This window comes from Hyla sarda, chromosome 5 (assembly GCF_029499605.1).
Source record: "Hyla sarda isolate aHylSar1 chromosome 5, aHylSar1.hap1, whole genome shotgun sequence".
NCBI classification, from domain to species: Eukaryota; Metazoa; Chordata; class Amphibia; order Anura; family Hylidae; genus Hyla; species Hyla sarda.
This window is the reverse complement of record NC_079193.1, coordinates 178,937,700-178,961,567: the sequence shown is the minus strand read 5'-3', so window position 1 is coordinate 178,961,567 and position 23,868 is coordinate 178,937,700.

Genomic DNA, 23,868 nt, shown 5'->3' with positions numbered 1-23,868 from the left:
AGTGCTCTCTGCTGACACCTCTATCCATGTCAGGAACTGCCCAGAGAAGGAGAGGTTTTCTATGGGGATTTGCTCTTACTTGGGACAGTTCCTAAAATGGACAGAGGTGTCAGCAGAGAGCACTGTGGTCAAACAGAGAGGAAATTCAAAAAGAAAAGAACTTTCTGTGGATCGTACTGGAAGGATTAAAAAATTTTAATAGCAGTAATTTATAAATCTGTTTAACTTTCTGGCACCAGTTTAATTATTTTTTTTTAAAGTTAAGTACCCCTTTAAATTGGGCCCAACTTGCCATTTTTCCTTCCCAGTGTCATGTGACTCTTTAGTGTTACAAGACCTTAGGTGAAAGCGAAGCAGGTGTCTAAAATTTGGTATTGATTCTCTCACACTCTCTAATACTGGTTACTGGAAATTCAACATGGTACCTCTTGGCAAAGTACTTTCTGGAAAAGAAAAATAATTGTAGCTTTACATAAAGATGTAGTAGTCTATAATAAGATTGCCAGGACCCTACAGCAGTTTCACAGAGCAGGTTCCACTCAGAACAGGCATCATTTATGGTTGACCAATGAAGTTGTGTTCTCATGTTCAGTGTCATACCCAGAGGTTATCTGAGGAAAATGGACATATGAGTGCTGCTAGCATTTCTGCAAAGGTGTGGGATGTCAGCCTCTCAGAGCTCGGACCATACGTTGCACACTGCATCAAATTGGTCTTCTGGTTGTCATTCCAGAAGGATGCCTCTTCTAAAGATGATGCACAAGAAAGCACACAAACAATTTGCTGAAGCATTTTTTTTATTGTTTAATTATTTATGCAAAAAACATGTGGGGGTTATTCGTATTTTCATTCTCAGCCAGATACCAAGCAGCAACAGCCTGACGTTACCAGGGTGGGTGAGGACCATGGTTACTGGCCCTTCCCAGCCTAAATAATGCCAGCCTGTTACTGCCTAGGCCCAGGAGCACCATTTTTTTACCCTCTGGGTCTGCTGGTACCAGCTATTCCCGGCAACTCTGTGGTGGTGGGTACTGGAGTAACAATTAGTAGTGGAAGCCATCTTATAGATGGAATCCATTACTAAACCGGGACTTAGCGATAGCCACAAAAACAGCTAGCACTAACCCCCAATTATTACTCCAGTACCCACCACCACAGAGTTGCCGGGAATAGCTGTTACCAACAGGCCCAGAGGGTAAAAAAAAAAGGTGCTCCTGGGCCTAGGCAGTAACAGGCTGGCATTATTTAGTCTGGGAAGGGCCAGTAACCATGGTCCTCACCCACCCTGGTAAGTCAGGCTGTTTCTGCTTGGTATCTGACTGAGAATGAAAATACGAATAACACCCCACATGTTTTTTGCATAAATAATTAAACAATAAAAAAAAATGCATAGGATTTCCCCTATTTTCATTCTCAGCCAGTAACCAACTAAACAGCAATAGCCTGACATTACCAGGGTGGGCAAGCACCATTGTTACCATTGTAGCCTAAATAATGCCAGCCTGTGCCCGCCTAGGCCCAGGAGCGCAATTTTTGATGCTCTGAGCTTGTTGGTACTGGGCCTTCCCAGCACCCCTGTGGCGATGGGTACCGGGTAAAAATTGGGGTTTAGCGCTATCTGTTTTTGTGGCTAGCGCTAAGCCCTGGCTTAGTAATGGATTCCGTCTAGAAGAAAGCTACCACTGCTAAGCCTGTAAAGTAAATTTAAACAAAAAAAGCCCACAACACTTTTAAAAACTTTCATTCCAAAAAACACTCCCCTACAAGCCCTCGTTCGCCATTTTATAAATATTAAATAAAAAAACACTGGTCAACGGCATAGACCACCGAATTCGAAGAAGTCCTCTGCATACACTTATTTGAAATGATAAGAAAAAAACATGAAAAATAGGTCAGTACATTTATAGTGCCCTCTCTTAAAGAAAACACCCATAAAGCAGCATTTCCTAACAGGGAGCCTCCAGCTGTTGCTAAACTGCAACCCCATCATTTCCAGACAGCCTTTGATTGTCTAGGAAACATATAAGTTGTAAATTAGCAACAGCTGAAGTCTCGCTGTTTCTAAACTACAACTTCCATCATGTAAGTTGTAGTTTAGCAACAGCTGGAGGCACCCCATTCCTAAACTACAACTCCCGTCATGGAAGTTGTAATTTAGCAACAGCTGGAGGCACCCCATTCCTAAACTACAACTCCCATCATGGAAGTTGTAGTTTAGCAACAGCTGGAGGCACCCCATTCCTAAACTACAACTCCAGTCATGGAAGTTGTAGTTTAGTAACAGCTTGAGGCACCCCATTTCTAAACTACAACTCCCGTCATGGAGTTTTATTAATATTAAATCAAAAACACTGGTCAACGACGTAGTCCACAAAATTCGAAGAAGTCCTCTGCATACACTTATCTGAAATGATAAGAAAAAAAACTGAAAAATAGGTTAGTACATTCCCTTAAAGAAAACACCCATAAACCAGTGTTTTCTAACAGGGAGCCTCCAGGTGTTGCTAAACCACAACCCCAATATTTACAGACAGTCTTTTGTTGTCTAGGAAAGATATAAGTTATAGTTTAGCAAAGGCTGGAGTCTCGCTGTTTTTTAAACTATAACTTCCATCATGGAAGTTGGAGTTTAGCAACAGCTGGAGGCACCCCATTCCTAAACTACAACTCCCATAATTGAAGTTGTAGTTTAGCAACATCTGGAGTCTCGCTATTTCTAAACTATAACTCCCATCATGGAAGTTATAGTTTAGCAACAGCTGAAGGCACCCCATTTCTAAACCACAACTCCCGTCATTGAAGTTGTAGTTTAGCAACAGCTGCAGGCACCCTTTTCCTAAACTACAACTCCTGTCATGGAAGTTGTAGTTTAGCAACAGCTGGAGGCACCCCCTTCTTAAACTACAACTCCCATTATGGAAGTTGTAGTTTAGCAACAGCTGGAGGCACCCCATTTCTAAACTACAACTCCTGTCATTGAAGTTGCAGTTTAGCAACAGCTGGAGGCACCCCATTTCTAATTTACAACTGCCATCATGGAAGTTGTAGTTTAGCAACAGCTGGAGGCACCCCATTCCTAAACTACAACTCCCATCATGGAAGTTGTAGTTTAGCAACAACTGGAGGCACCCCATTCCTAAACTACAACTCCTGTCATGGAAGTTGTAGTTTAGCAACAGCTGGAGGCACCCCATTCCTAAACTACAACTCCCTTCATGGAAGTTGTAGTTTAGCAACAGCTGGAGGCACCAGCCGCTCCCCGGCCACACGCTCGCTAGCTTTTGCAAGACTACAACTCCCAGCATGCCCTCACAGTGAGGACATGCTGGGAGTTGTAGTTGCAATGGCAGGTTGCCAACATCCCCCCCACGGCTGCTCTCCTCCCATGTGTGTAACGTCCCCCTCACCACCGCTTATCTTTGCCTCACCACCGCAGCAGCAGCCCCCGCTCCAGATCTCCCACCCACTGGCTAGCCGTTACAGGACTACAACTTTCAGCATTCCCTGTCAGTGAAGACATGCTGGGAGTTGTAGTTGCAACAGCTAGTAGTTGTGGATGGAGCTGGCCGGCTGCAAAGAATATGAAACTACACTGTAATTTCATATTTCCCAGACTGAGCTGTCAGTCTTGACCAATTACAGCTCATCCCGGGAAATATGAAATTACAGTGTAGTTTCATATTCCTTGCAGCCGGCCAGCTCCGCTCCCCGGCCACCCGCCCGCAACTACCAGCTGTTGCAACTACAACTCAAAGCATGTCTTCACTGTTATGGCTTGCTGCTAGTTGTAGTCCTGTAAAGGCTAGCCGGCGGGTGGGAGATGTGGAGCAGGGCTGCTATGAGCGGCGGCGGGGCAAAGATAGGCGGCATTGGGGAGGGAGGTGACACAGGAAGAGAGTGGGGGGGACGTGATTTCATACTTCCCGCAGGAGCCATGGTCTCGGCTCCCAGCGGGAAATATGAAATCCTGCTCTCCAAAGTATGTTTTGTACTCTTTGTAATGCCTAACTTACCTATGACTTACCTTGTTGTGTGTTATTTCCTATGTTCAAAATCAATAAAAATTTTGTTAAACAAAGTATGCTTTGTAAGCCAGGTCCAGGCTGGCTTACATTTATGCTGCTTTGGAGGTGGTTGCGACTTTTTTTTGCGACTGTAGCACTTGATAAATCCCTGACCACTGCAAAGTGAAAAATAAAATTCCCTTTGGTAAGCTCCTTTGTAGATTTTTGCATACAGCCAAACGTCGCACAAAAATTTGCTTGGGCGCAGATGCAACTTTTTGTGCAACTTTTGTAAGCAAAAAAAGAGCTCTAAATCCCTTGATAAATCTCCCCCTATGTAATTTTACTATGGGAATGTATGTGTGACGGATGCTAAGTGACATCCATCCTAAGTATCCATCAGAGGTACACATTTGGGACTCCCAGACATGTAAATCTGGCAGGCACAGCGCAGTTTGAAAGGAGCTTTAGGCTAAGTTTCTACTTTTTTTGTGCGTTTCTCTCCCCCCCCCCCCCAAAAAAAAAAATGCCAAAGCGGCCCCAATGGCGTTTTTTCATTGAAAAAAATGCTGTGGCCAGATGTTAGCTGTAAATCAATGAGATATCGCTAAATTCTTTTTCCAATTTGCGTTCTTCAGTTTGCCATTTTTTTTTTATCCATTTGGCGTATTTTCACTCTTTTTGGTCATTTTTCAGCTCCTGGGTGGTTTTGCAAAGTCGTAGCATGTTGAGCCTATGGTGTTTTTTTCCCTGAAATCATGGCGTTTTTCTCCTTTAGAAGTCTATGGGAGTAAAAAAACGTAAAGAAAAATGACATGGGGGGTTTTAACGTTGGCGTTTTTGCAGGCAGTTTTTATTCTTTTTTGGACTTTAGTGATCCAAAAAAGTGATGGAGATATCTTTTTTAATAAGACTTCATAGGGTACCATTAAAAAATTAAAATAAAAAAGATACAGTAATAATGGAAAAACTTGTATCTATCAAAATGTATCTTTTTTATAACAAATTTTTTCTTAATATTTAAAACAGGGATCAATTTATGTGGGCAAGCAGGGCACTAAAAATGTAGCCGACAATAATAAAAATGTAGTGTGTGTGTGTTTTTCATGTTCCATGATGGGAGTAGTAGTACCTGTACTTCTTACACCCTTTGGGATCCTCCTTCATAGATGCGGCTGGCTGTTCTTCCATGGTCCCCTGCACTGCCATATATATACACATATTAATAGGCCAGATGGTTCCCGCCAATCACAACTCTCTGTGGGAAATATGAATAGGTGTATATATACGTCAGTGCAGGGGACCATAGAAGAGCAGCCAGCCGCATCTATACATTATACAGGAGGGTCACAACGGGTGTCAGGAGTGACACTCACTGCAATCTCTATTAAGGCAGGTACTACAGCTCCCAGTATGGAGCAGAGTGTGCTCCATGTTGGGAGCAGTAGTACCTGCAGTTAAGGACAGATCACAGCGGGTTTCACTCCTGATACCTGCGCTCGTCCTTCATCCCTGAGATACGGAGCGGCTTCCTCCTGCACTCGCATCTCTGCTCTGTACTCCGGCCGGCCACTCACTCTGCTGAGAGCGGGGATTGGCTGCCCCCATCCGGCCAATCCCCACTTTGGGTGGAAAATATGAATGAGTGAGGTGAATATCTGTTCACATCACTGACTGGCCAGAGTATAGTGCAGAGATGCGAGTGCTGTATAGAGCCGCTCTGCATCTCTGCTATATTACAGATGATTGCATCGGGTGTCAGGAGTGACAACAGGGGCGATCTGTCTGTTAGTACAGGAACTACTGCTCCCATAATGGAACAGTGTGTTCCATGCTGGGAGTAGTAGTTCTACCTAAAAAATATAATAAAAAAATAAAAAAAAAGTGAAAAACACACTTTACATTTTGATTATTGTCGGCTACATTTTTAGTGCCCTGTCTGCCCACAGAAATTGATCCCTGCTTAAAAATGAATAAACATTTTGTTAATAATTTTTTTTCCATCACTAGTGCATCCTTTTTTTTTTTTTTTTTTTTTTGGGGGGGGGGGTCAAAAAAGCAATTTCCACACAAATGAAAAAACCCCAGAAAAAATGCCAGGCGCCGGAAATTGCACTGCCATTTTTCAGACGTTTTTTCTTGCATTTTTTTCACACACAAAAATGCAGGGCAAAAAAAAACAAGTAGAAACTTAGCCTTAAGGATGCAAGGCTTAAGATACTGTGCTCCATGTATGGTGGAATTATCATTGAAGGGGTACTCTGCCCATAGACATCTCCAAGGACAGAAGATAAGATGTCTGATTGCAGGTGTCCCGCGATCTCTCCTGCAGCCCCCTGAGTCAAAAGCTCTCAGGAGCTAGGTTTGCTCCATGGCTGATGACTCACGATACAGGGACCGGCGGTTCGTGATGTCATAGCTCCACCCCTCATGACATCACTCCCCACCCCCTTAATGTAGGTCTATAGGAGGGGGCATAACTGTTACCACGCCCCCTCCCATAAACTTGCATTAAGGGGGTGGGGCATGATGTCATAAGGGGGCGAGGCCATGATGTCACAAACCGCCGGCCCCTGTCATCAGCCACAAAGCAAACTTAGCTCCGGAGAGCTGATGACTCGGGGTGCTGCAAGAGAGATTGCGGGGGTCCCCAGCAGCGGAACCCCTGAAATCAGACATCTTATCCCCTATCCTTGGGTAGGGGATAAGATGTCTAGGGGTGGAGTACCCCTTTAAGTCTCAAATCTTCAATAACAGTGTATTCATTAATTTTTTTCTATTAAGGTCATTAAGGTCTTGTTAAAAATACCTAAGAAGCTCTTATAAATAAATAATTATGGTGTATCCAGACTCCCGAAACCCCCTATCTCCTTTATATTTTTGGCTGTTAAGCCAAGAATTCAGTGACCACTGAAGGGAAATTTGTTGCTCTTTGTTACTTCCCTTAAAGGGGTACTCCACTGCTCAGTGTTTCGAGCAAACTGTTCCGAACGCTGGAGCCGGCACTGGGAGCTCCTGATGTCATAGTCCTGCTCCCTTAATGTAAGTGTATGGGAGGGGGCATGACAGCATGATGTCATGAGGGGGGCGGGGCTATGTCACGAGATCCCAGCGCCAACTCCAGCATTCGGAACAGTTTGTTTCAAACGCTGAGAAGCAGAGTACCCCTTTAAGATTATCAGCTGTTAGCTTAGAGTTTTCACATTACAGTATTTACATTGTGTTGTGGAATTCTATAAAATTTTGGTGCATATCACTGATTTTGTAGATCTGTAGTTCAACATTTATAAGATACCAGATGAGTACTAGGCCTTCCTACAGGGCTTGAGTCCAGCAGGAATGAGTGGGAACTGCGTTCCTCCACTTTTTACACAGCAGGAACACTGTTCCCATTAGCAGAAGTCCTGCAGGACCAGCCCTTGAGTGGAAATGTTGGATGAGTTCCCACACTTTTTTCCCCAGGACTTGAGCCCTTCCTTCCTACCTAAACCTTGTAGGATAGGAAAAGCAACAAAGATGCTCATGTCCTCATATCAGAAATGGGATGGATTAGAGTTTATTTAACTATCTTATATTTTTAGTTGACATATAAGTAACGTGTAACAAATTTCATCGAAATATATCAGCCGTACACATATTAAGTTATAGATAGATGGATAGATAGATAGATAGATAGATAGATAGATAGATAGATAGATAAGGCAGCGTGCATGAATAAGTTAACTCATCTGTATTAGGCTTGTTTTAAATATAACGTTTTCTGTCTGTGTTCTGTAGAGTGAGGTCTCTTAGCTAACAGTCTCAGGTAAACGGAGTACCCCATGCAAATTATTTATAACTTAGTGACCAGCTCATTTGGTTTCATCTTTAGAGGCCAATGCAGTCTAAGTGACAGAGTAATAATGGCTTCTGAACTTTTGATCCAATCATTTGTTAATGAGTGGTTTGAGCACCAAAGAACTTATTAGGTTCGGTGATTGTCTTTCTTTGATACTAAAAGGTTAACATTTTCTGTTTGACAGAGAACTACAGTATGTCCTATTTAGTAAGAATACAGACTAAGCTACTGATTTCAATTACAGTCATATAAGCTGCAAAATACAAAAAAAGTGCAGTGCACTCACATTTTGTTATGTTGCCGCCTCGTATGAAAAATGTAAATCAAGTTTACCCCATAATTCTGCCTCATCCCCTCGTCATTTCCTTTTCTTTCTAATTTAAGTAAAAATTAAAATACTGCACAAAAATAAGTATATAGGGGGGCATTTATCAAAGGATTTATGTGTCTTTTTTAACGTAACTTTGGCGCAATACTTTGGCGCAGTGTCTTTTTGCGCCAAAGTTCGGCACATCTTCTCCACTGTCATTTTTAGAACTTTCTCAAAATCACATGGTCCTGTGTGTGATTTTAACTTTAGTCAGTAATTCATCATTTGCGCCAATCAATCTTTGGCGCAGTTTTGGCGCAAATCCCATTTTTTGGGGCGCAAATCACATCTACCACAGTAGTGCACCTAAATTTCTGTATTGGCGCAAATCACCGCCAAGAAATTTTGCACATGGAAAACACACTTAGCAATGTCAGAAAATGTAAAGGCATCAAAATACATTAAAAAGGGCTGCTCAATACTATCCTGCGACATAGTTGTCTCTGAGGGACCTTCACCCTCCGTTGAGCCAGCATTGGACATGGCCACACAGGTTCAGGAAAGGTATGCACTAAAGCAGTGGTCTCCAACCTGCGGACCTCCAGATGTCGCAAAACTACAACTCCCAGCATGCCCGGACAGCCAACGGCTGTCCGGGCATGCTGGGAATTGAAGTTTTGCGACATCTGGAGGTCCGCAGGTTGAAGACCACTGCACTATAGTAACCAATAAATAAAATAAAAAACTACTCAAGTTGAAAATAAAATCCATTTCACATGGTGGCTATGAACCACACAAAAGAAAATAACTCATGTCGCTTGCTGATATACTGCAGGAGGGACTCTGAAATGGCTGCTCTACAGGGTAAAATACGCTGTCCTCTGTGGTGGTAAGTTCTGTGTAAAAGGCGCTGTGAACAGCTGATTTCAACATTTGAGCCAAAATTACTAACAACCTGCACCAAATGATAAATTTGGTGCATGTCCACGAAAAACAAAGTGAAAAAAAAAGGGTAAAAAGAAACTGTCAACATGCAAAATTGATAAATACCCCCCATAGACCTTTACTCAGTACTTGACGTACTTTTGGCAGCAATTACAGCCTCGAGTAATTTTGGGTGTGATTTGGGAGTTTTCTGCCAACGTTTGTACGCGGCACCCCGTTTGTAATCAGTCCCCGGAGCGTGTTCGCTCCAGGTCTGATTACCGACGATCACAGGGCCGACGGCGTGTGATGTCACGCCTCCGCCCCCGGGTGACGTCACGCTCCGCCCCTCAATGCAAGCCTACTGGAGGGGGCGTGATAGCTGTCACGCCCCCTCCCATAGGCTTGCATTGAGGGGCGGAGCGTGACGTCACATACTGCCGGCCCTGTGATCGTCGGTAATCAGACCCAGAGCAAACATGCTCAGGAGACTGATTACAAATGGGGTGCCGCGAGCAGGATCCCGGGGTCCCCAGCGGCGGGACTTCTGCGATCAGGCATCTTATCCCCTATCCTTTGGATAGGGGATAAGATGTCAAAGCACCGGAGAACCCCTTTAAGCACTGCCAGGTTGGATTAGGACCGCCAATGGACAGCCATTTTCAGTTCTCACCAGAGATATTTGATTTGGTTCAAGTCAAGGCTCTGGCTGGGCCACTCAAGTACATTCACAGGGTCACAGATGTATTGTCTTGGCTGTGTATTAGTAAGTGATGAGCAGTGCCTGGTTTACACCAGAAATTATGCTTAAAATTGAGGCTAAAATGTTGGTTTCATCAGATATTTTGTAATCTTCTGTGGCCTCTACATTATCATATGTCTTAACTCTACTAACAGTTGTTCCTCACTGCTTGGTTTTTGCTCTAATATACCTGGTCAGCTGTGAGACCTCATATTGACAGGAGTGTGTCTTTTTAAATTATGTCCAATCAACTGAATTTATTAACGATAGACTTAAGTGTTAAGTGTTGATAAGTGAATAATTATGTTCATGTAAAAATGTCTCAATAGATTTTCAAAAATTTCTAAAATCCTGTTTTTACTTCTGTTTTTTACATTCTTATGTGAGTGCAGATTGATGGGGGAAACTTACTGTAATAGATTCCCTGCCATGGGGTTACCCAGGCAGAATCAGAAAGTTTTAGTAATTTTGGCTAGGTGTCATACACCTTCTGCCTTTGCCTGGAAAACCCAGTGGAAGTAAGCCCAGACAATGCTGTTAAGATAATATTTACGTTACTTCGGAAAAAAAAGACTACTTTGGATCAAAAACTGAAAAGATAGGTTATTGGAAGGCCTCTGTTTTTTGGTATAGTACTGGAAGTCATCTGACAGTTGATGTCTATAACTATGCAAAATCTTTATTACCTCAATACCAAATGGCAGCAAGACTACTGGCGGGCCAAGACCATCATTTTTGGCTGGAGCAGTAGCAGGCTGGTATTATTAGGTTGGCAATGGGCAAAATAAATTGACTTACCACCCTCATGCCAGGCTGCTACAGTTTCGTTTCTGGTAATGAAAACATTTGGGACCTCATTTATTTTTCTCATAAATAAATAATTTAAAAAAAAAGGTTGGGTCTGTGCTTATTGCTACAAGGTTTCCTGAGCAGAAGCAAAAAGTTTCTGGCACACAGGCAAAAAATTTCTTTTGCCCAGAAAGCCCCGGGAGTTGGTACCTGAGGGGTTCTGAGACCTAGCAAAAGTAATACAATAAAATAACACCTTCATAATATATTTTTGAAAATCAATCCCTATGACAGAAAGGTTTATGCTTTATTGTATAGCTTTTGATAGGTCTCAGAAACTTTTACAGTGGTTTTACCATAATGTGCAGACTTGTATATAAAAACTGTTAAAATGTGAGAATCACAACATTTAGAAGAAACATTTCTGCCAAAGATAGTGCCTTATAGCGTAAATATGAAGGTTGAAATCCTTCCCATATGCAATTATATCTTGTTCTATATGGTTAATGGGCATTCTAGGAATGAATTCTTTTGAGATTTCGCAAAATGTTTGTTATTATTTATGAGTTAAAACAGTTGTGATAGTGTCACTCTGCCCGATTTCCTTTGAATAAATGACGTCTGGAGACTTATACAGATATTTTATCAAGCTACTTTTCCCCTATTCATATAAATGGTTTTCTTCTCAGCTGGAAGTAGACATGAGCCAGGAAAATATTTAACAGAAGATGAATAAAAGCATACGGGGAGGAAAAACCTACAAAGTTTGGACAGCCAATATTGTGGAAGGCATTCTGGTGAACCGCCACCTGCACCCGCTGAACACAGGGATCTGAAGATGACATTGATCGATTTAACAGTAGGAAGGTGTTAATGATATGCAGCTCTGATGGCTGAGCCACTTCACACTCATTTGCATTTCCATTCATCATCTCAGCGTTTATCATTATGAGGAGAATGCCAGATCTAATTAAAGTCTGGGCTAACAGGGTGACATGGGAGCTCAGTCACTACTTACACTGAAGAAAACATGGGAAACTTTCCAGCAGGAAGTACACCAACCCTATACCAAACCCAATTAACTTAATTTCTATCTAAACCATTTGAGGCTCCTTCATTTAAATTAACTGAAAACCAGGAATCAAGTTCCACAACTTTTTTTTTATTCCTTGCTGGCATATGGGCTGTTTAGAAAGCAGAACTGATAACAGGTCATTGTTAGCAACCATGTTTACTGTAAAATGTATTACTTGGAAACATTTTGTGTGTCTTCTTTACATAAATTTAACTTATCTTAATACCTGTATATATTAAAGGGGTTATCCGGGAATTGAAAAATTCTTTCAAACACTCCCTGTGTGTCTCCAAGTTGGGTGTGGTTCTACAGCTCAGTTCCATTGAAGTGAATGGAACCAAGTTGTAATATCACACACAACCTGAGGACAGACGTAGGCTGTTTTTGAAATAAATTAGCTCTGTTTTTCTATTCCTGGATAACCCCTTTAAGTGATCACAATTATTTTCCTTTATTTTCTTCTAAACGTCAATGCTGACTGATGAACTCCTACATCAGAAACCTCATAGGTCTAAAAGTTGAAACAGATGATGAAAACCAATTTTATGGCCTCCACTATGGTCTTCAAATGTGTTAACAGATTATAATCGGGCACTGTCAGAAACAAAAACTGTTTATATGTTGTACATCTTGGCTTTGTCCAAGCTGAAGTACAGGCATGGACAAAGTCCAGTAAGTGGATGGTGGGGTAGCACTCCTCTGTGCTCTCTCCTGTCTGATAGAACTCCTCTGTGCTCTCTCCTGTCTGATAGTACTCTTCTGTGCTCTCTCCTCTCTGATAGCACTCATTTGTGCTCTCTCCTGTCTGATAGTACTCATCTGTGCTCTCTCCTGTCTGATAGTACTCCTCTGTACTCTCCTGTCTGATAGTAATCCTCTGTGCTCTCTCCTGTCTGATAGCACTCCTCTGTGCTCTCTCCTGTCTGATAGTACTCCTCTGTGCTCTCTCCTGTCTGATAGGACTCCTCTGTGTTCTCTCCTGTCTGATAGCACTCCTCTGTGCTCTCTCCTGTCTGATAGGACTCCTCTGTGCTCTCTCCTGTCTGATAGGACTCCTCTATGCTCTCTCCTGTCTGATAGTTCTTCTTTGTCCTCTCTCCTGTCTGATAGTACTCCTCTGTGCTCTCTCCTGTCTTATAGTACTCCTCTGTGCTCTCTCCTGTCTTATAGTACTCCTCTGTGCTCTCTCCTGTCTGATAGTACTCTTCTGTGCTCTCTCCTGTCTGATAGCACTCCTCTGCGCTCTCTCCTGTCTGACAGTACTCCTCTGTTCTCTCTCCTGTATGATAGTGCTCCTCTGTGCTCTCTCCTGTCCTATCAGACACAGAGGAGCACCAGCCCATCCTCACTTACTGGACTTTGTCCATGCCTGTGCTTCAGCTTGGGCAAAGCCATGCTTTTATAAGCCATGATTTCTATAAAAAGGAAATGAAATATATTAGAAAGGTTCATGATTTGCCAATATGTACAACATATAAAAGTTTTTGAATCTGACAGTGCCCATTGAAGTCAAGCAAGTTTAGTTTTTATATAAAACAATTGTATTATATAAAACAATTGTATTATCTATGAATATCCAAATTCTTAACTAATATGTTAAAATCTCAAGCTCTCACTTTTTCCCATGATAATTTCAAGAAGGGACACTCTTTTGCATACATTTGACGAATAAAAGACAGGTTAGATATGGAAATCAAAAGCATTTCATTTTTTTCATTCAAGTTGTTTGTTGATTTTTAAAAAATGTTTAAAGGGTAAAGGTGCAGAATGCAAAATCAGGTGTGTGTGTGTGGGGGGGGGGGGGGGGGGGGGGGGGGATGTGTCCATAAGAGTAAGTGGAGCAAAAACCTAAATTATAGGGCAGTCATATTATAACACAACACTAAAATGGCTGAGAACTTTTCCAACATATCCATGATGCCAGCATAACTCCATGCAGAAGATAAAACAGAGCTTTTTCAAACAAATAAGAACTACCTGCAGTATAGTCCCCTGCTGATATAATAATTCACAATAAGAAAAAGAAAGTTCTGCAGATACAACATGGAATATTAAAAATCATTCACTCAAAGCTAAAGAAATGAAAGCAAAACTTTTACTTGAAAAGGGTAATGTGAACAACAAGACACAAGGGGTATGGGTTGCTTCAGAGAAAAACACTGTCCTATAGATGTCAGATTGGACAAAATCTACCCACAGCTTTAATAGATGCCCATTTTTATCAGAGCATTGCTGAGAGTCTGCTAAAAGTTCATCCATGCGAAAGAGGTGGATAACCTTTGCAAACCATTCTGTGGCAGTGGAAAAATAGCTATTCTTCCATAAACAAAGTATTACAGTCTTGGGTGCCAATAAAAGAAAGAAGTACAAGGATTAGGATATGAAGTTCATGCTACCTGGAGTCAATAACTTGTGATGTTGTAGCTACGACACAACCCATGTAGCGTACTTAAGGCTGGGGGAATTCGGCTTTGGTGTTTGTAGAATAGAGGCTTGCTGCCAAGGAAATGCAGTAAGGGGGAGTAAAGGGATATGAGTTTCTAAAGAAATCCAGAGTTTGGAGAAAGATGGTGTAAACCGTCAAGATAGGATATATTTGGTGCTATTTGGGGACTTGGATGCCTAGATATTTAATTGAGCTACAGCTCCATTTAACAAGAACATTTCTCCTTACCAAGTCTGCGAGGGTAGAAATTAAGCTTATGTTTAAAGTTGCACTCTTGTCTGTTAATTTTAAAATTGCTATAGTAGAAATAGGTCTTGATAGTCAACAGCAATGCTTGCAATGAGGTGTGAGGGGAAGATATGTATAAGATTCAAGGAGTACTGCAGGATAAGAAAATGTATCCCCTATTCTAAGCATAGGGGATAAGTTTCAGATCACGGGGGGTCCAACAGTACGGGGCCAAGGTAGTCAGCAGCAAAGGGGCATGCCCGACCCCCACATGATGTGGCAGTCGACACGCCCCCTCAATACATCTCTATGGGAGAGCCGGAGCGCTGCATTCGGCAGCCTCCACCTCTGCCATAGAAATGTATTGATGGAGCGTGTCGACCACCGCGTCATGCAAAGAGCCAAGGGCCCTGTACGGGAGATCAAGGGGGGCCCCAGGGGCGACCCCTCGCAATCTGAAATCTTATCCTTATCCTTAGGATAGGGGATACGTTTTCTTATCCCGGATTACTCTTCTAAGTCATTGGCAATGCTGAACATTTAAATGTTGAGCTGGGTGAGTGAGACATTTCATGTCTGGATGTGCATGTTTCCCTGTTAACAAATGTTTCATTCTGGGGATGTACAATATTGGGGAGTGTGGATCCAGAAAGTTAAACAGATATGTAAAATCTTAATCCTTCCAGTACTTATCAGCTGATATATACTACAAAGAAAGTTGAGTTGTTCTTTTCTGTCTGACCACAGTGCTCTCTGCTGACATCTCTGCATCTCTGTCTTTGTCAGGAAGTGTCCAAGAGTAGAAGAAAATCCCTATAGCAAACCTTTCTTGCTCTGGACAGTTCTTGATATGGACAGAGGTAACAGCAGAGTGCACTCTGCAAAAATAACTATACAACTTCCTCTGTAGTATACAGCAGCTGATAAGTACTGGAAAGGTTAAGATCTTTTAGTAGAAGTAATTTATAAATTTACAAATCTGTTTAGCTTTCTGGCACCAGTATTATTAAGATATCTGGAATAGAGCTGTGGGTCCTTACCCTCTTCCAGAATTACAAAAAAATTAGCACCCAGGAAAGGGTGGAAGAGTGAAAACAATGTTGTAGCTAAGAGGGGGGGATTAGTTCAGATTGGAGTACCTTTTATAGCTTACAGTAGATGTATAGTCATTTTGGGCTCTTACCTGCTGGCGTTACCGCAGCCAGTTTTGACAACTTAAATAGTTCCTCCAATACAGAGACTGCTTGTGATGGAAGGGTTGGGGGTTCTGTCCAATATGTAATGACTGAGGGTAGAGAATTCTCTAGAACCACACATTATTATAATTATACTTTTTTATCTTTATTCATTACCATTTATAATGCATTAAATTCTGGATACCAAGCATAATCCACATCCATACCAATATCAATAACCCACCAACCCAAGGAGAGAGAAGACAAACAATAAGGGTAAGAAAAAGAGAACAATAATAATAATAATATTAATGAAAAAAAACTCTAAGCTCTTCCTGCTGCTGTATGAAGCACTGTTATTCCTGTTAAAGCAATGTACACTTCAGCAAAATCCTGTGGACTTTATTTTAAAAACAATGGGATCTATCTATCATCAGTTGTATCCACAATAAGATCCACATATTGACAGATTTGAATGATAAAAGCAAATTACAATGCAGGTGTGAAAAGACTAAAACATGTCAGTAAACAACGAGTGAAAGAGGTTATCCAGCATTAAAAACAGAACTTAAAGGGAGATTCATCAAAACTTGTGCAGAGGAAAAGTCGACCAGTTGCCCATAGCAACCAATCAGACCGCTTCCTTCATTTTAAAAAAGTCTTCTGAAAAATAAAAGAAGCAATCTGATTGGTTGCTCTGGGCAACTGGTAAACTTTTCCTCTACACAAGTCTTGATGAAAAAAAACTGTACCACATTTGTATTTAGGTCTGGTGTCATTTTGCAGCTCTGTTCCATTGCAGTGAATGAAATCAAGTTGTAAAATAGCACACAACCTGTGAACAGGTATGAAGCAGCTAAAATCATGAGGAAAATGCTGGGACTAGGAGAGGACTAAGGGAGGGACTAGAACAGGATATATGCAAATAGTTTGTAACTGGCTCAGTGATAGGAAGCAGAGGGTGGGGGATCAGTGGAACTTACTCTGGTTGGGTGACAGTTACTAGTGGGGGTCCCAAGGGGTCAGTACTGGGTCCACTTCTCTTCAATATGTTTATAAATGACCTTGTAGAGGAATTACAGAGTCGAATTTTTATATTTGCAGATGACACTAAATTGGGTAAGGTGATCACCACAGAGGAGGATAACATAATATTATAGAGGGATCTGGAGAAGCCGGAGGCTTGGGAACAGATGGGTAAAATTAGGTTTTATGTGGATAAATGTAAGCAATATAAACATGTACAATTATGTGCTAAATAATAAAACATTAGGAAAACGTATACCAAAAAGAAAAAAGGACTTGGGGTTACTGGTGGACAGAAAACTCAACTTTAGTTACCATAGCCAGGCAGGGGCTGCCAAGCATAATAAAGTCATAAGATGTATCAAGAGAGGCATAGAGGCTTGGGACAGAAACATACTTTTGCCTCAGTATAAATTAATAGTCAGACCACATATGGAGAATTGTGTCCAATTTGGGGCACCTGTATATAAGAAGAACAGAACTGAAGAAGGTGCAGAGGCGGGGGCAACAAAGATAATTAATGGTATGGGAGGATTACAGGACCAAGACAGGTTATCAAGCTTTGGATCATTTAATTTGAAGAAAAGATGTCTTATGGGCGATTTGATCTTGATGTACAAATATATGAATAGACAGTACAGAGATCTTTGTAGTGATCTTTTTATACCTAGGATGGTGACCATGACAAGGGGGTATCCTCTATGTTTAGAGGAAACAAGGTTTCACATCATCACAGACAAGGATTCTTTACTGTAAGAGCAGTGAGCCTATGGAACTATCTTTCTCTGCCACATGATGTTGTGATGTCTGACTCAATAAACAAGTTCAAGGGCATGGATGTTTTTCTGGAAATTCGATCTATGTGGATAGAATGTTAATACAGGGATTTATTCTGATTGACATATTGGAGCCAGGAAGGAATTTTTTCTCGGTCATGGGGCAATTGGCATCAGCTTCATGAGGGGATTTTACCTTCCTCTAAATGAACACAGTAGGGCTTTAGGTTGAACTTGATGGAATCTTGTCTTTTTTAAACCTTTCAAACTATATAACTATGTGTCTATGACTAAAAATTAGTTCAAAGCATTTGAATGGAATTATATTTAAAATTACATTATTTCTAAGGAAAAAAGAACATATCTTAGGGTTGAACAAGTCAAGCCTTGTTGTAAAGTTCTCATCAAGCTGCTTGGTTATGGTCTTGCTGCCAATTCCAGCCTTGTGTAGGTCTGAAATCTTGTTCCTGACATTCTTGGACAGCTCTTTGGTTTTGACCATGGTGGAGAGTTTGAAAATAAAGCAACAAAGGCGCTCCTTGTGGAATAACGTAGGTGGTAAGGGTAGGAAAATTGAGAGATTCAATACTGCTTACCAGATAAGGTTGTGCAACAACATACACAACAATGGCAAAGGTGTGTAGTTAGATAGGGTCCATCTGCAGCCTCCCTGGATGTGTGTTGAATATTGTAGAGGAACAGGCTTCGTTTAACCACTTAAGGACCAAGGACGTACCAGTACGTCCTGAGTCCTTTCCCTTTCTATAACGCAGGGCCACGACATCATAGGGGGTCGGGCCCGGCCTCTAACAACGGCCGGGACCCGTGGCTAATGATAGCGGTGCCGCACGCTATTAACCCTTTAGATACGGCATTCAAAGTTGAATGGCGCATCTAAAGTGAAAGTAAATCACTATCGGTTAGCTCAGGGGGCTGTTCGGGATGTCCGCGGCGAAATTGCGGCATCCCGAACAGCTGTGGGACACGAGGAGGGTCTCCTACTTTGCCTCCTTGTGTCCGGTCGCCGAATGACTGCTCAGTGCCTGAGACCCAGGCATGAGCAGTCAAGCGGCAGAATGAGAAACCAGGGATCAATGTAAAAGATCAGTGTGTGCAGTGTTATAGGTCCCTATTAGAGCTATAACATTGCAAAAAAAAAAGTGAAAAAAAAGTGAATAAAGATCATTTAACAACTCCCCTAATAAAAGTTTTTTTATACACACCAGATAAAGTAAGTGAAATGCCTTCATTCATGCCATCACCTATGCAACAATAAATACACACTAAAATCTAGTGAATGTTCATTAATTTCTCTGTGTTTCTAAAAACAGTGCAGCGGATTGTGTTTCTTAAAATAAAGTGTCCCAGTGCTTGAAAGTCTAGACAAACATATTTATAACTAAATTAATTCTAACCATTGACTCTGAATGAATGAACAAAAAATAATGCCTACTGATATCTTAAATGGACAGGTTACTCAACTTAAATAACCCTGCTGCCTCTACAGTGCTATATGAACCTACATACTGTTTCCTTACTCCTTACCTTGTACATTATTGGTGGTGTTTGTGTTGCAGAGGTGTTTTAATGGTGCACTATGCTTTGATGGTAGCTCATCAAGGACTGTACCTACAGGACCATCATAGAATGAACAGTACTTACAGGAGCAAGGACTCCTATTAAAGGCTGAACTCCTTGCTCCTGTATACTAGGTAGTTATGCAATATATACACTACATAATAAAATAATAATAGTCAACACAAGTAACACAATTCCATTTGGAAACTGAACAATATCATTATCTGAATAACTTTTTCATTCATCTAACTAGAAAATAATTTACAATGGCTCCATGTACTTTGGACCCTTTGTAATGTTCTGGGTAAGATTTGTAAAAGTTTATTTTGTCCTCTTTTGGTTTGTGAAAATGTTGTAGAAATCTTGGTGAAATAGAACAGAGTTAAAAATATATATCAGACATGGTTATTGTCGTTGTGAAGTATAAGAAGGTAAATGTAAAAGCATTCTATAAATGGGTGAAGTGGAGATAGCACTGGTGTTAGTTTAAGTAAAACCACTTCACTTGTGAGTCATTTAACAGCAGCAGTTTAAAGGGAATCTGTCAAATGCAATTCATGTTAGCTGTTAGAGCAAACATGGTACCTTTCATATATCATCATAGAAAATAGCTTTCATCCCATGGTGCCAAATGTCAAAGAGGTGTTCCAAAGTCCTTGAAGTGCTGAGGGCTGAAACACCTCCAGGATCCACTTTCTACTCCTGTCCTCACGTGTTTGACAGTTAGCTGGAAGCCGAGCCCTGTTTCCAAAGCTAACACTTCTCTACAATTCAATTGAACAGCACATGAACAAGATCTGGAAACAGTGTTTCCAGCTGACTGTCTATTAAGCAGGGACAGAGATAGGATAGGAAGTGAGGAGCTATTTTAGCCCTTGGCTCTTCAGGGGTCTTGCAAATGCCTCTTTAACATCCCTAACAGCCAATAACAGTTTGGAACGGGAATAGTAACTGACAGATTCCCTTTGTTCATAATAAATTTTACATTTTAAAAGCATAAAATATTAGACCTCTCATTTTAGCACAGAATTTGTTTACATTTCAACCCTCCTATTTTGACAATATTTTACTTACTTCTAATTCACCCTATATTGAGGATTGTGATTTTGAATATGACTCTTCTATTCTCCTACCTTGCTTTACCACTGCACGTGTATCAATAACATATATAAAAGCCAAGACAGTAGAATTTGGGAACTGTTTGCATTTATTGCCTATTGCTTATGTGTAAATTTATAGTTCATGCATATATAGATCATTTTCAAAATACATTTTTTTTTTAATCTCATATCCTGTATTAGATCATCGTAAGTAAATATGAATAAATGTAACTACAAACAGGTCACAGTGAATGGGAAATACTGAAACTGGAAACAGTTTGCTAGGTTGTCATTTCATCTACAAACTTCAATTCTGCCGCTTGTAAACACTATAAATACCTTTTCGTCATAGTCAACAGCCTTATGAGTGTGTAAAGCAAAGCTTTTTATCTTAGTATTTGTGTCCACGCAAGTCAAATAAATAATGCAATAAAACCTGAGGAAATCAAAACACCCTCCTCTGCCGAAAAAGAGAGAAGAAAAAAATAAAAAAAAGAGAAAAAAGATGCAATCATACAAAATAAAAAATGACATGCAGGTTTGTAGATAAGTACCATGTCTATCCAGACTGTAAATTATACTGGCTGGTAACTTCACTCTGTAGCTGCTGTGGTTGTGCAGTCATTAAGTGTAACAAGCGAGGGGAACAAAAAGAAAAAAAAAGTACAAAGTCTGGCGTATAAAAGAGAAGAAACTACTTTAAACAACTTGTTTTCCCTGGCTGCTTTTTGTGATAAGGGAATAGTCATGTGAATGCTGTCAGCTTTGTGCCATATGTTCCAGGAAACCAGGGACCCTTGAAGAAGAGCCTCTGAATTATTGATCAATGATTAGCAAATGCAATCGAAATTGTAGACATGATGTTATGCAGGGATTCATAATTTATGAGTGGACAAAATAGGAGGTAGAAGAGGTAGCTGTAGGTGATTTCAGCCCCCATATTGATTACTTAAAACATCAGGAGGTAAGTGTAGTGTGACAGACAGAACAAAACCTGACAGCTTACTGCCTGTCCATCACCACAGATGGAGAGCTAAGGGAATAAGTTTTCTACAGAAGCAAATACATTTCTATTGTGTGTCTTTAATCATTATGCTGTTCTACTAAACCAAAGGACATATTAGTAGGTAATTTTATGTATTCTCTTACAATAAAAAATTGATAGCGTCCGATTAGGTACCACTAGAGCTAAATATCCAGGCAGTTTGTTTCCTTAACAGTTGGACAAGCATTACTGTAGAGGTATTTTGCACTGACTTGAATAGGAGGGCGCATAGCACGTAGTGGCCTGTTAGTGAATGTTAAAATTCCCTGCATAATTGATAGGCGACTGATGATAAGGTGATTGTTTCCTTTCTGCAGAATTGAGAAAGAAACAAACATTTGGACATTTCTTTTGCATGCAAGGTAGGGTCACCTGTCAAGATCAATTACTATTTTAGAGGTCACATTAGCTGAGCCTGGTGCGACAACAACCCTATGTAATCTGAGAGATGTTGCTTTAGATGTTTCTTACACTGATATTGTCACTGCACAGGTACTAGCCATATATATGGTACCATTAATCTTACCTACCAAGTGATACTTAGATATTTAGCTATACTTAGAGAAGCAATTGAATAACTGCTAATGTGTTTGTTTTTAAGGGCTGTTTTAGTTGTTGTTAGATATATGATTCTCATTGTGTCATCACCCAAGTGAACCCACATCCACCCTCAAAAAGTTAATAACATTGCTTAATAGAAAAAGCTCTAGCAGAAACTATTCTGCTATCCAATTTTTTTTGTAGCAATATCACTTAATATAATTAGTTTCTATAATTAGTATCCTAATCAGAGAGACTTAGAAATGAATAGTTTTTTTCAATGGATGGCCAATGCCCTTCAGGGCCTAATAATGTTTCCTCAGCATTAAAGGGGTACTCCGCTGCTCAGCATTTGGAATAAACTGCCATTGACTTGCATTGAGTGGGCAGGGCGTGACATAATGAGAGGGCGGGGCTATGACATCACAAGCTCCAGGTGCCGGCTCCAGCATTCGGAACAGTTTGTTCCAAATGCTGAGCAGCGGAGTACCCCTTTAATCCATGGATAAAGAGCTTGATTGTGCATCTCTGTATTTCAGTATCCTCTAAAATATGTTTTAGTTTTTTTTAGGACTTTGAAAAAATGTATTTTTTTCCACAAAAATATAAGCACATAGCTTAAAGGGGTACCCCGGCCCTAAGACATCTTATCCCCTATGCAAAGGATAGGGGATAAGATGTCTGACTGCGGGGGTCCCACCGCTGGAGACCCCCGCAATCTTGCATTCGGCACGCCGTGCTGCCAGTTCACCAACTGCCAGAGTATCGTGACGTCATGACTCCACCCCCGTGTGATGTCACCCCCCGCTATGCAAGTCTATGGGAGGGGGCCTGATGGCCATCATGCCCCCTCCCATAGGCTTACATAGCGGGGGTGGGGTGTGACATCACAAGGGGGGCGGAGTCATGACATCATGATATTCTGGCCTCGTAGTCGGCACCCGGCAGTTTGTGAGCTGGCAGCATAGCGTGCAGCTCAAAGAGGTGGGTGCCCAATGCAATTGCGGGGGTCCCCAGCGGCGAGACCCCTGTGGTCAAACATCTAATCCCCTATCCTTTGGATAGGGGATAAGATGTCTAAGGGCCAGAATACCCCTTTAAGATAGATATTTAAGAAACCTTAAAATACTTTTAATGCCTTAGATCGCCACTGATTTTATCACTGTTTTACCCCACAAGGGATGTTATTATTAATCCCTTTCCTACTTCCTACCCATAAGAGATGTTATAATTAACCCTTTAACTGACTAAACCACAAGAGATGTTATTATTAACTATATACTAGACTATTAGGATAGGAGTAGGACCACTCCCTACCTATTAGTGTACACAAACACACTAATTGTAGTGAAAGCAACACTACAGAGAACATTCTGCATAATTCTGTCAATGCTTAAACTGTTTTAATGCAAGTTAAAGGTATACTAAGGTGGGGAAAAAAATCTAATTAGCTGGTGCCAGAAATTTATACAGAATAGTAAATTATGTCTATTTAAAAATCTTAAACCTTCTAGTACGTATCAGCTGCTCCAGAGAAAGTTGTATAGTTATTTCCTGTTCTTTTCACAGTGCTTTCTGCTGCCACCCCTATCCATGTTGAGAACTGTCCACAGCAGCATTATTTTCGGGCCCTGGTTGTTTTTAATATTTGTTTATCCTTCTGGAGTTCCCCATTCAGTGTGAAGTGTGGAGGTTTTTGCTACTCCCCAAAATGGGATAATTGTTTGACAGCTAGTAAAACGCTATTGCTTCTTTATTTTTTAGGTGCAAAAGCTTTTGCACCTCCCAAAAAGGGATAATTTTTTAATAGTTTTCTCCCTTTTCCTTCGTGTGCATATAAACACTTGCAGGCATCTTAAACCAAGACATAATTCATGGAAATGTTATTAATTTTAAAAAGTATCCCCTTAAAAGTGGAAAACAAATGTTTTTAAATCAACTGCTGCCAGAAAGATAAAGGGAACCAAGCATTAGATTGCACCATATATAAAGCTTGGCAACACATTACATATGGTAAAATGTTTATTCTCAGCATCCCTGGGGGATGTTTTTGCCCACAGGGATGGTGAGGATATGAAGTTTGCAAGTTACCCTCGCCGCTCTATGAGTAGTCCCCTGGGAAAGGAGCTGTACTTACCTAGTCCCATCGCTCCGTCTGTAGTGACGTCCTCCTCAGCGTGATTGACGGAGACAGAGCAGAGTGGTGACGCGGTCCGTCAATCATGCAGAGGGGTGCGTCACTACGGCTGGAGCCCAGGGGTGGAAGGGGAGG